This window comes from Danio rerio, chromosome 3 (assembly GCF_049306965.1).
Source record: "Danio rerio strain Tuebingen ecotype United States chromosome 3, GRCz12tu, whole genome shotgun sequence".
NCBI lineage: Eukaryota > Metazoa > Chordata > Actinopteri > Cypriniformes > Danionidae > Danio > Danio rerio.
In genome coordinates this window covers 9,681,524-9,692,994 of record NC_133178.1, presented here as the reverse complement: position 1 = coordinate 9,692,994, position 11,471 = coordinate 9,681,524, and the positions used below count along the sequence as shown (strand labels likewise).

General features: G+C 33.4%; 1 long non-coding RNA gene across 5 annotated transcripts in view; it reads left to right on the top strand.

Moving 5' to 3' along the window:
- LOC141381146 (uncharacterized) overlaps nucleotides 1-10,324 on the top strand; it is a 160,386-nt gene extending 150,062 nt beyond the window's left edge. For 3 of the 5 annotated variants that reach the window (XR_012400858.1, XR_012400859.1, XR_012400857.1), the window contains 2 exons: nucleotides 7,173-7,297; nucleotides 10,026-10,082. This is a non-coding gene — a long non-coding RNA (uncharacterized lncRNA). Of the gene's footprint in view, nucleotides 1-7,172; nucleotides 7,298-10,025; nucleotides 10,083-10,243 lie in introns of those variants that run through there. The other 2 variants (XR_012400855.1, XR_012400856.1) reach the window with 2 other exon arrangements.
- The last annotated feature ends 1,147 nt before the right edge of the window (nucleotides 10,325-11,471 follow it).

Here is an 11,471-nt window from a genome sequence, read left to right as displayed (position 1 = left end):
GATTCAGCTTAAAATGGCTCTTGTTGGTCATGGCCAATAGCCTAGTAGTGGTTAGTGCGTCGAGACATAGCACCAAGGTGCTCGCAGCGACCCGAGTTCGATTCCCGTCTCGAGGTCCTTTGCTGATCCTTCCCCTAGCTCTGCTTCCCACACTTACCTGTCTCTATATCTCCACTGTCCTATCAATAAAGATGAAAACCTCTAAAAAAAAAATAAAATTAGCTTATGTTGCATTTTTGAGTTGATTCAACTTTAAGGTCTGCACTTGGCTCAATTTGAGTTGTGTTCACTTAAAAAGCCTAAACTGCCGTACAATTTTAAGTTGTCATTGTTTTTAACTATAATCAACTGATAAACTGTAATAAATGCTGTAGAATACTTTTGTTTTCACTACAATGAACTGTGTTGTAGTACACTCACTGGCCACTTTATTAGGTACACCTGACTTGTTCCGGTTTGGACCAAATTTTGCCTTCAGAACCGCCTTAATCTTTCATGGCATAGATTTAGCAAGGTACTGGAAATATTTCTCAGAGATTTTGCTCCATAGACATGATGGCATAACGCAGTTGCTGCAGATTTGTCAGCTGCACATCCATGATGTGAATCTCCCGTTCCATCACATCCCAAAAGTGCTCTATTGGATTGAGTTCTGATGACTGTGGAGGCCATTTGAGTACGGCGAACTCATTGTCATGTTCAAGAAACTTGTCTTTGATTATTTGCAGTTTATGACATGGCACATTAGCCTGCTGAAACAGCCATCAGAAGATAGGTACACTGTGGTCATAAAGGGATGAACATGGTCAGCAACAATACTCAGGTAGGCTGTGCCATTGACACAATGCTCAATTGGAACTAATGGGCCCAAAGTGTGCCAAGAAAAAATCCCCCACACCATTACACCACCAGCCTGAACCGTTGATACAAGACAGGATGGATCCATGCTTTCATGTTGTTGATGGCTAATTCTGAACCTATCACCTGAATGTCGCAGCAGTAATGGAGACTCATCAGAGCAGGCAACGTTTTCTCAATCTTCTATTGTCCAATTTTGTTGAGTCTGTGTGAATTGTAGCCTCAGTTTCCTGTTCTTAGCTGACAGATTGGCATTACCTAATAAAGTGGCCGGTGAGTGTAAATTATATTCAGTTGTAGAGAACTTGGTCATTTGTTTATATTACTATAGTTGTCTTACCATAGCAACTATGAAAATACCACAACATAATAATTTAAGTACTTTAATATCTTATTTTTAAAAAAGCACCGTAGTATTTACTATAGTAATTGTAATATGCTTCTACCTAACTTAAAAAAGAACAAATTAGGAGTTTATTGAGCTAAGAGTCTTAGTCAGTGGTTGATTTAATAGCAATAATTGTATCTTAAACTAAAGAGTGACTGACATGTGTTTTTCTGGATAGTGCAGTGAAATGTATTCTTTTGTCAATATTTTTGTTTTCCAGATTATGTGCTTAATGGAGTTTAATATTTCTCTTGACTGTGTTCTTGTACAGTACGTTTAGTTTTGTAAGCAGTGATTTGTTCTGTTTGAAAAGGTGAATCTCTCACTTGTAAATCTTTACAGGCAGGTGAACAACCCAGTGTTTAAAATCAATGAAAACCTCTATTGTCTGACAGCTTTAGCGGCATATTTTACTGGTGTAATGAAACGGTGGGTGTGTGTATGTCTGCATTCCAGTTTCACTGTATAGATCTGCAGAGTTATTGATGTTTATCTACTGTTATAAAGTTTTTCTATTAATTAAAAAAGAGTGATGTTGTGAATCATACACTCAAAAAATAAAGGTTCTTTGTTGATCCTTAGTGATCCAGAAATAACCTTTAACAATTGTTTCTTTCATAAAAAAATATTTTAAAGCTGAAAAAGATTCTTATATATAAATAAATATATATATATATATATATATATATATATATATATATATATATATATACATATATATATACATATATATATATATATATATATATATATATATATATATATATATATATATATATACATATATATATATACATATATATATATATATATATATATATATATATATATATATACATATATACATATATACATATATACATATATATATATATATATATATATATACATATATATACATATATATACATATATATATATATACATATATATATATATATACATATATATATATATATATATATATATATACATATATATATATATATATATATATATATATATATACATATATACATATATACATATATACATATATATATATATACATATATATATATATATACATATATATATATATATATATATATATATACATATATATATATATATATATATATATATATATATATATACATATATATATATACATATATATATATACATATATATATACATATATATATATATATATATATATATATATATATATATATATATATATATATATACATATACATATATATATATATATATATATATATATATATATATATATATATATATATATACAGAATATCACATGCTCAAACTCTAATGTGACCGCAGCTTGAGAGTTTGAGCATGCGATATTCTGTCGTGCGGCGCTGCAAAAAGGGGTGAGATTAAACAAGCTTAGTAGACATTTAAATAAGCGAGCGATTGCTCCATGTTTTAAATTTCTGTCCAGAGATGTTATGTTTTGATCCTCGATTGGTCTTACGCAGTCAAGTAATGCGATTTCGCAGGTCAGAGTTCACAAAGCTTGAACTTTGCACTGCAGCAACCTGAGAAACTTGACACATGACCCTGTGTTTCCGGTCTGACGCATTTGCGTGCGTATGAATGGAAGTCTATGGAAGGAAAAGCCCAGTGTGACCGCAGCGTGGTTTAAACCCGATAGAGGACTTGAGAGATGAACGAATCAGTTCTCTTTCCGGTTCTAAATGCATATGATTGCCCCGTGGTGAACGAATGACTGGGAATCGATAGAGGACTCGAGATGAACGGATCAGTTCTCTTTCCGGCTCTAAACACATATGATTGGCTTCTGCTTTTCCACGATGAACGACTCAAAAGACTTGAAATGAACGATACCACCTGCACAAATGTGCGCTCGTGCGGATGAACGAATCACTCCCTGGGAGGACTCGTAGTTCCCGAGTCATATTGAAAAGTCGTTCAAAATTATCGAATCGTTCAAGAACGACTCGTGTGTGTGTGTGTGTGTGTGTGTGTGTGTGTGTGTGTGTATGTGTGTGTGTGTGTGTGTGTGTGTGTGTGTGTGTGTGTGTGTGTGTGTGTGTGCGTGTGTGCGTGTGTGTGCATGCGTGTGTGCGTGTGAATTTTATTTTTGAATTTTAAATTTGAATTTTGTTATCTTTTTTAAGTATTTCCCAAGTGATGTTTAACAGAGCGAGGAAATGTTCACAGTATGTCTGATAATAATTTTTCCTCTGGATTAAGTCTTAATTGTTTTATTTCGGCTAGAATAAAAGCAGTTTTTAATTATTAAACACGATTTTAATGACAATATTATTAGCCCCTTTAAGATAATTTTATTATCGATAGTCTACAGAACAAACCATCATTGTAGAATAACTTGCCTAATTACCCTAACCTGCCTAGTTAACCTAATTAAGCCTTTCAATGTCACTTTAAGCTGTATAGAAGTGTCTTGAAAAATATCTAGTCAAATATTATTTACTGTCATCATGGCAAAGATCAAATAAATCAGTTATTAGAAATGAGTTATTAAAACTATTATGATTAGAGATGTGTTAAACAAATCTGCTCTCTGTTAAACAGAAATTGAAGGTAAAAATAAACAGGGTCTAATAATTCAGGGGGGCTGATAATTCTGACTTCAACTGGGAGTATCTGTTAATACATAGAAAAAATCCCTTTGTTCACTCTCTAGGGCAGGGGTGTCCAAACTCGGTCCTGGAGGGCCGGTCTCCTGCAGATTTTAGCTCCAACTTGCCTCAACACACCTGCAAGGATGTTTCTAGAAAGCCCAGTAAGAGCTTGATTAGCTAGCCCAGGTGTGTCTGATTGGGGTTGGAACTAAACTTTGCAGGACACCGGCCCTCCAGGACCGAGTTTGGACATGCCTGCTCTAGGGTGACGTATTTGAATACAAACATATCAAAGCATTTCTTCACTTACATCAGCATTTGGGCAGTCATCCAGGCAGTCTTCCAGGAGTCTTGTCCTCCAAGGTCGTAGCTCCTAGTTGGTAAAGAATATCTTTTTCTGGAGATTACGCTCGCAGGCTTCTTCCAGTCTTCCATTGTAATAGTTGGTCAGAAGTGTCATCTGTGCCATTCCCTACCTTTATGGTTAGCAGAAAATTGACCCACTTCACTACCTCGTCTTTGTCCTCTTCGAACTCTTTTATGCTCTTTTATGTCGTCTTTTATGTTTCCTCTCATTGCTAATAGCTGTTTTTGTAAGCAGGAATATCTGAATATGTAAGTTTTTGTATCTTTCACATTTAATGTCATTAAACCTTTCAGACACTACAGAATCTAAAGTAGACAGTCGAAATAATGAATTTAATAATAAACAATAATATCTTTTATCATAATTCTGACTTTTCTTATATAATTGAGGTATTTCACAACTGTAATAAGTCCTAATTAAATATAAAAAGTGAAAATTATGACAGTATTAATATGCTTCTTGTAAAAACGGTTCCGTTTCCCAACTTTGGCAAATTGTAATGTAAAAATTAAAGGTTTGATGATTGTAACACTTACAGTAAAAGCTTTCCCCCCTCTCATTGTTACTTTAATGTTTCCTTAAAGGCATAAGACGCAGCATGTTTTCCTCTAATAGCTGTAATAACTGTTATTGAGGGGTTTTCTCTCCTTCTCTTTGTGTGTGCACACGTGTGTGTGATTGGTAGGCATTATAAGAGCATGTTGCTCGCGCACATTCAATTTGTACCCCATGATGTCTTTGCGTCAGTGACTGAGAGCCTCTGAAAGCTCATTTACATCATTGGTTTAGCACATCTCTTTCTTAGCACATCGAATTTCCTGAAATTTCACAAATGACATGTAAGTGATAGTTATTAGAGCAATCAATAACAGCCACACGCTGAGATCAAACCCCACAAGGCAACATCTGACAGGCATAGGAAATTTATAGTGTTTACTAAACATTTATTCAGTAATGCGGACATGTTTGAGGATGCATATTTAAATGTGCAATTATATCGTGCTTGTGTTGATTTTTCTAACAGTCACTCACACCGTTTCTTATTTTATTTAAGATAAATTTAGATTTTTTTTATTTTATTTTACATTTTTAACTGTGTATATATAATTTTTTATTCTATTTTTAAATAATAAAATTTTATTTTATTTTTTATATTTTATTTTATAATTCGTTTTATTAATTTGATTTCATTTAATTATTTTTTTAAATATTTTTATTTAATTTTTTTATTAGTTTTATATTTTTGTTTATTTTATTTATTATAGTTTTTTCTTAGTTTTATATATTTTTTAGTTTTTATATTTTTGTTTGTTTTATTTTTTTCTTAATTTTTGTCTGTTTTTTACATTTATCTTTATTTTATTTACTTTAGTTTTTCTTAATTTTAATAATCTTTTTTCTTTTAACTTTTTTTAAGCTCAACATTTTTTATGTTTTTGTTTTATTTTTTATTAATTATTTACATTTTTATATTTGTTTGTTTTATTTATTTACTTTTCTTAATTTCATTACATTTTTATTGTTTTTTATATTTTTGTTTATTAATTTTTTTCTTAATTTTATTTAATTAATTATATTTTTACTTTTTTGTTATGTTTTTACAATTTTTTATTTTGTTAAGTATATTTTAATTTCTTTTATTTAATTTAGTTTAAATTTAGTTTACTAATTTTATTTTTTTCATAATTTAGTTTAAAATTTTATTTCATTTTGTTTTTTATTTTATTTGAGCCTAGAAACATATTCCACTTGCTTTTGATAAGTCAAAGATATTGTATGGTATTAAAAAAGTAAACACTACGACAGTGTCAAAATTCAATTGTAATAAGATTAAATATTATAACATTTTTATGAAACTAAAAGTGTAATTGACCAAATTGTTGACGTGTTACTACAAAAAAGTCGAAAGGATGAGATTAAATGAGATTAAATATGTGTTTAGAGCATAATAACATTATAATAAAAAAGAATCAGTTTCAATGTTGATATTATTATAATATTGGCTTGATATACAAGCCAATATTAGCCTGCAGTAATAACAATAATGTTGGAAATTATATCAAAAGCTATTTTGCAATATAATAAGTGGAAATGTCATTATTTTAAAAATCATATTTATGACTATATTAACATTTTATTGAGCAAAGAAACATGTTAACTCCATTGACTCTGATTACAAAAAAGTATATGTATGTATGTATATGTACAGCGGCTGGGCAATGACACCTTACCCAATACTTCATTAGAATGGTGTAGGCTCTTCTTTTGCGGCCAATAAAGCATCAGTTTGTCTTGGGAATGACAGAAACAAGTCTGGCACAGTGGCCAAAGAGATTTTGAGCCATTCTTCATTCACCTTCATGTTCATCAAGTCACTATCACCAGTCTTGCTGTATTGGTGCATTATCATCCTGATACATGGCACTGCCTTCAGGATACAATGTTTGAACCATTGGGTGCACATGGTCCTCCAGAATGGTTCTGTAGTCCTTTGCAGTTATGTGCTTGTCTATTACAAGTACTGGGCCTAGTGAATGCAATGATATTGCAGCCCAAATCATCACTGGTCCATTCCCATGCTGCACTCTGGGCATGCAACAGTCTGGGTGGGATGCTTCTTTGGGGCTTCTCCACACCGTAACTCTCCCAGATGTGAGGGAAAGATAGTGAAGGTGTACTCATCAGAGAACAATACATGTTTCACATTGTCCACAGCCCAAGATTTTCACTGCTGGCTCCATAAAGACTGACGTTTGGCATTGCCTCAAGTGATCAAAGATTTGGCTATAGAAGCCCAGCCATATATATTGACCCTGTGGAGCTCCCACAAAATGTTGTGGGAGCGTTTCCATGGCGTTTCTAAAATGTTGATAAATGAAATATTTAAAAAAATGTATAGTTGTTATAAAATACTGGCAAACATAGCTGTGTGTTTCCACAGATCAGTGGAGGATAGAATCAAAAAGGCAACAATATAAAGTGTGCAGAAGCAGAGAAACATAGAGGAAGAGAAGGAGCAGAAGATGAAGGCTGTTTCATTACCGTCCAGCATGGAGCTTTGAAAAGGTCAGACAGACAGAAGATCTATATTTACATCATAACAATGCCTCTGGGGTATGTACTGCTGTGCTGAGTCGGTATGCTGCATATCTTATGCTCTACTGTGGGATCCGCTTAAAAAGTATATAGTAATAATAATCAGAATAATAAGAAACTATATAGACTGCCACAAGTCATAACAAGCCATAACAAGTCAAAATATATATTTTGTAGGGTCCAGCCAGTTGGTCCAATGACGGTATCCAATGGTGGATGAAGGTTCACTGCATGTTCGGTCTTTCCAGTGCACAATGTTGATCTATATTAAACTTAACTCATATCTGACTCCAATTTTAGTATGAGGTGGTTTAGAATATTAATATGTTTATCCTCGTTTTATCTGACTCCAATTATAAAACATTCATAAGATTATTTTGTGTCCTTTCACATTATTTTAGATTATGATTGAATATTCTTTTGTTTTGTTATTATACCTTATTCTCATTTACTCAGATTCCTATAGCATCCCGAGTCTTGCACCGGCCGGGTATACAATCTCTTAATACAAGCTTGTCAGTCTTGGTCATTAAACAGAGGCGATTAACCACTCTCCTAAAAGGCAGAACACTACTTACTCAATTTAGGAGATTTTTATGTGGTCCCCATAGATCTGTTATCTACTAATTCAAGACAGAGTATTTTAATAATAATCGCACAGGATTATAAGTTTGTAGATGAAGGCCTAAATATCCACACTAAAATTAGTTTCAACAATATTTTGTTGCTCTAAATAGAAAACCCATAGTTGGCCTTTTGCAGTCTACATATACATGAAATAATGCCAATTTGTTAGTCGGATCTCTAACAACATTGTATAGCGTGCCACGCTGCTCCGTCTAACATGTTTTAGTCCGTTACTAACCTGTACAGTGGCTTGTAGTGCTATGGACAACAACATTTATCAGTGATGATAACACGAGGTTTGAATAATTCAAAACATAATTTATTAGTCAGGTAAATAAGTATTCTGCCAAATTCAATCAGTCAATTCATAAATGATCAATACAAAACATCAAATTATCAAAGATAAATCCAAGATGAAAAACATGCATTCCTGACTTCAAAAATATACATAACATGGAGCGAGCCATGTTATGGGCTGATCTGGTTAGGCAGAATCGCGCTGAGCCTTTCTCAAACCTTACCTTAAATAATCCAAGAATTCCCTCAAGGAAGGGGGTGTGAATAACAAAAGAGCTTTCACACTTGGTGCTGCCTGTGGAAAGTCACACCCCTCACAGTGGTTCGAAAGATGCCTGAAGTTATATATTTATTGTTTTGATTATGTCTATTTCTGAGAGAATGAGACCATTGTACCAATCGCACTGAGACATTTCAAATGATATCAAACATGATAGTTAAAGTCAGTTTGGTTAATCTAGAACATTCAAACATTGAAATGACCATATGCATGAGATGGGGGGGATGAAGCTGAGTTTCAGCATACTCAGATGCAAATGCAGCAGGAACTGGTTTTTCCCCGCATTCCCCCTGCTGGGTTGTGAAGTCACCAGTCTCTGTTTTCAGCTCATGTTTTGAATTGTCAAAGACATCAAAAATATTTGTAATATTTCAATTCTTACAATATATATTAACATAACATTAATTCTATTAATTTACTTATGTAAATGTGTGTATAGAATTGTTTTTGTTACTTTTTAAATAGTATTAAATTATATGCTAATGTTTATAATATAAGGTTTATGTATGATATGTTTGTAAAGTCTTTCAGTAGATATGTTATGTGAGAGAGTTGCTTTCAAGAAAATATCCATAAATTAGGAGTTTTCGATTCATGCAGTGGTGGAAGGAATACTGAAATATCACACTTAAGTAAAAGTACTATTACTTGCCTAAAAATGTAGTGCGGGTAGACTACATTTGGGCCCAGTCCCAATTCTACACCTTAGCCCTTCCCCTTACCCCTACCCATTGTTTTGCGCATTCCTGTGAAGGGGTAGGGGTGTCCCAATTCTCTTTAGCTTGAAGGCGTAGGGCTAAAACTGGATTTATTCTTTCGCCTGGCGCCGCATTGCGCACCTCCACTGACTGTGCATACCTCACGAAATGGACAAGGCTTTTATACTCGCCACAATCGCCGTTGTGATGTTTTTTAAAACAACAGGGGCCGGTCAAAAGAAACTGACTGTAGAGTCAGACTGATAAGCAGAGAAGTAGGAAGTTTTCCGAAACTACGTCATATCATTAACACCATTTAGTATTTTTAAACTAATTATTATTATTATTTTTTATTGTTTTTATAAATCATTTTAATAATTATGAGGATTTTTATAACCATTTAAGATACTTTTTAATCAAACTTTTGATGCATCACTTGCTTTTGTTCATATCTCGGACAGTTCTCCCCATTAAGGTTTATTGAAATATCAATGACAGCAGAACATGAGTTGCTCTACAAAGATATTTTTTATTATGACAAGAATAAAAGCAAAAAAACCACTGACAGTTATAAGTTGTCGACTTTTTTTTTTTTTTTTTTACAATGCAATAATGAGTGGTGAATGAATATGTCAAGTCTTTTTTTTCTATACATATTAATTGCTACAATAGATTAAACTGCACTTACAGTCCAGCACATTAAGCTTTGTGCAGACTGTAGCTGTAGATGACATTAAAATGGAGGGGAAAAAAGAACCCCGTCCATTATTTCACCTCTGCTTTTTTATTCCCACAGTAAAGGACTCCATCAAACTCTGCCCTGTATCTCTCTGCTGCTCTGATGTGACAACAGGTGAGTTTTTGACCGTATTGACACAGGCATAAAAACATCATTAGAGCCTTATCAGCTTTTATGGCATAGCTCCACGTTCTCATTGGATAACTCATCGCTTTTGTCTTGACATCAACCCAAACTCTGGACTCTGCTGCCGCTAATGTTGACTGATGTGCCAGTGCCACCTCAGGAAAGCTGCTTTTACTCACATTATGGGAGTAAGTGTGGGACAGATGCCACACATCAAGCTTTACATTAAGGTTTTTTTTTCTTCTTCTTCTTTTTTCTTTTTTTTTACAGTAGTAGACATACTGTAGCATACAGATGAGGCACTGAAGAAAAAGTACTGCAACTCTTATATATCACTCATGAAGCATAAAGTCCTGCTTTTCAATACTACTTGAGTCAAAGTGCAAAACTACCTGATTTTCAGGTAGAATTCAGTAAAAATGTAGTTACTGATGAAGGTTTGTTTTCCAGGAAAGCTGATTTACTAGAATGTGTGATACATTAATATCCACACTAAACCTACAATAATTTAGGTGAAGCATTTGAAACCACATTCACCTATTTCAAATCAGTTTGTAAAATCAGTGAATCATTCGTTCATTCTGAATGCGTCAACTGAATCGGTGAATCCTTTGCTGTAGACTCACTCTGGACAGATCATTTTAATCAGTCGCTTATTCACTGGGGACTTACTCTGAACAGATTGAGGGAATCAGTGAATCATTTACTGAATCTGAATGGATTGATTGAATCATTTACTGTAGCCACTGAATTCACCATTTGAATCAATGAATCATTTAAAGGAGACTCACTCTGAATGGATCATTGGAATCGATAAGTGAATCATTTAATGGAGACTCTGAACGCATCATTTAAATCAGTGAATTATTTATTGGAGACTCATTCTAAATGGATTATTTAAATCGTTGAATATTTCATCAAAGATTCACTCTGAAAGCTCCGTCTTCTTTCCTTGTCCTTGGCTAGGCAGACCCTCGGTTTTTAGCTCTACATAGTGTTGAGTCTGGTAATTATGAAGCATCATTTCTTGCACATGACCACACAGAACAACATTGTTGGCATCCAAAGACTTGTAAGTCTTTAACTTCTCTCTTGTAAAAACACTTGGAGATTCAATGAGATAGTTGTATATTTGGGGCTGGATGCTTGGTCATTTCGTCTTATAATATTTATTGGGAGGGTGCTATCGCAAATGGACATTTCAGACGAATGCTGCTCACTTTAATGTTAATTTTGCAGAATATTTGTGCTTATCACTGGGTGACGAGCTGTTATAATACGCTGAAAGCATTATGTAAATAATATATAATATGTAATCAATATAACTAATTTCTCAGACAACAACAAACTCTGTATCTGCATCGGATGTCATTCCCT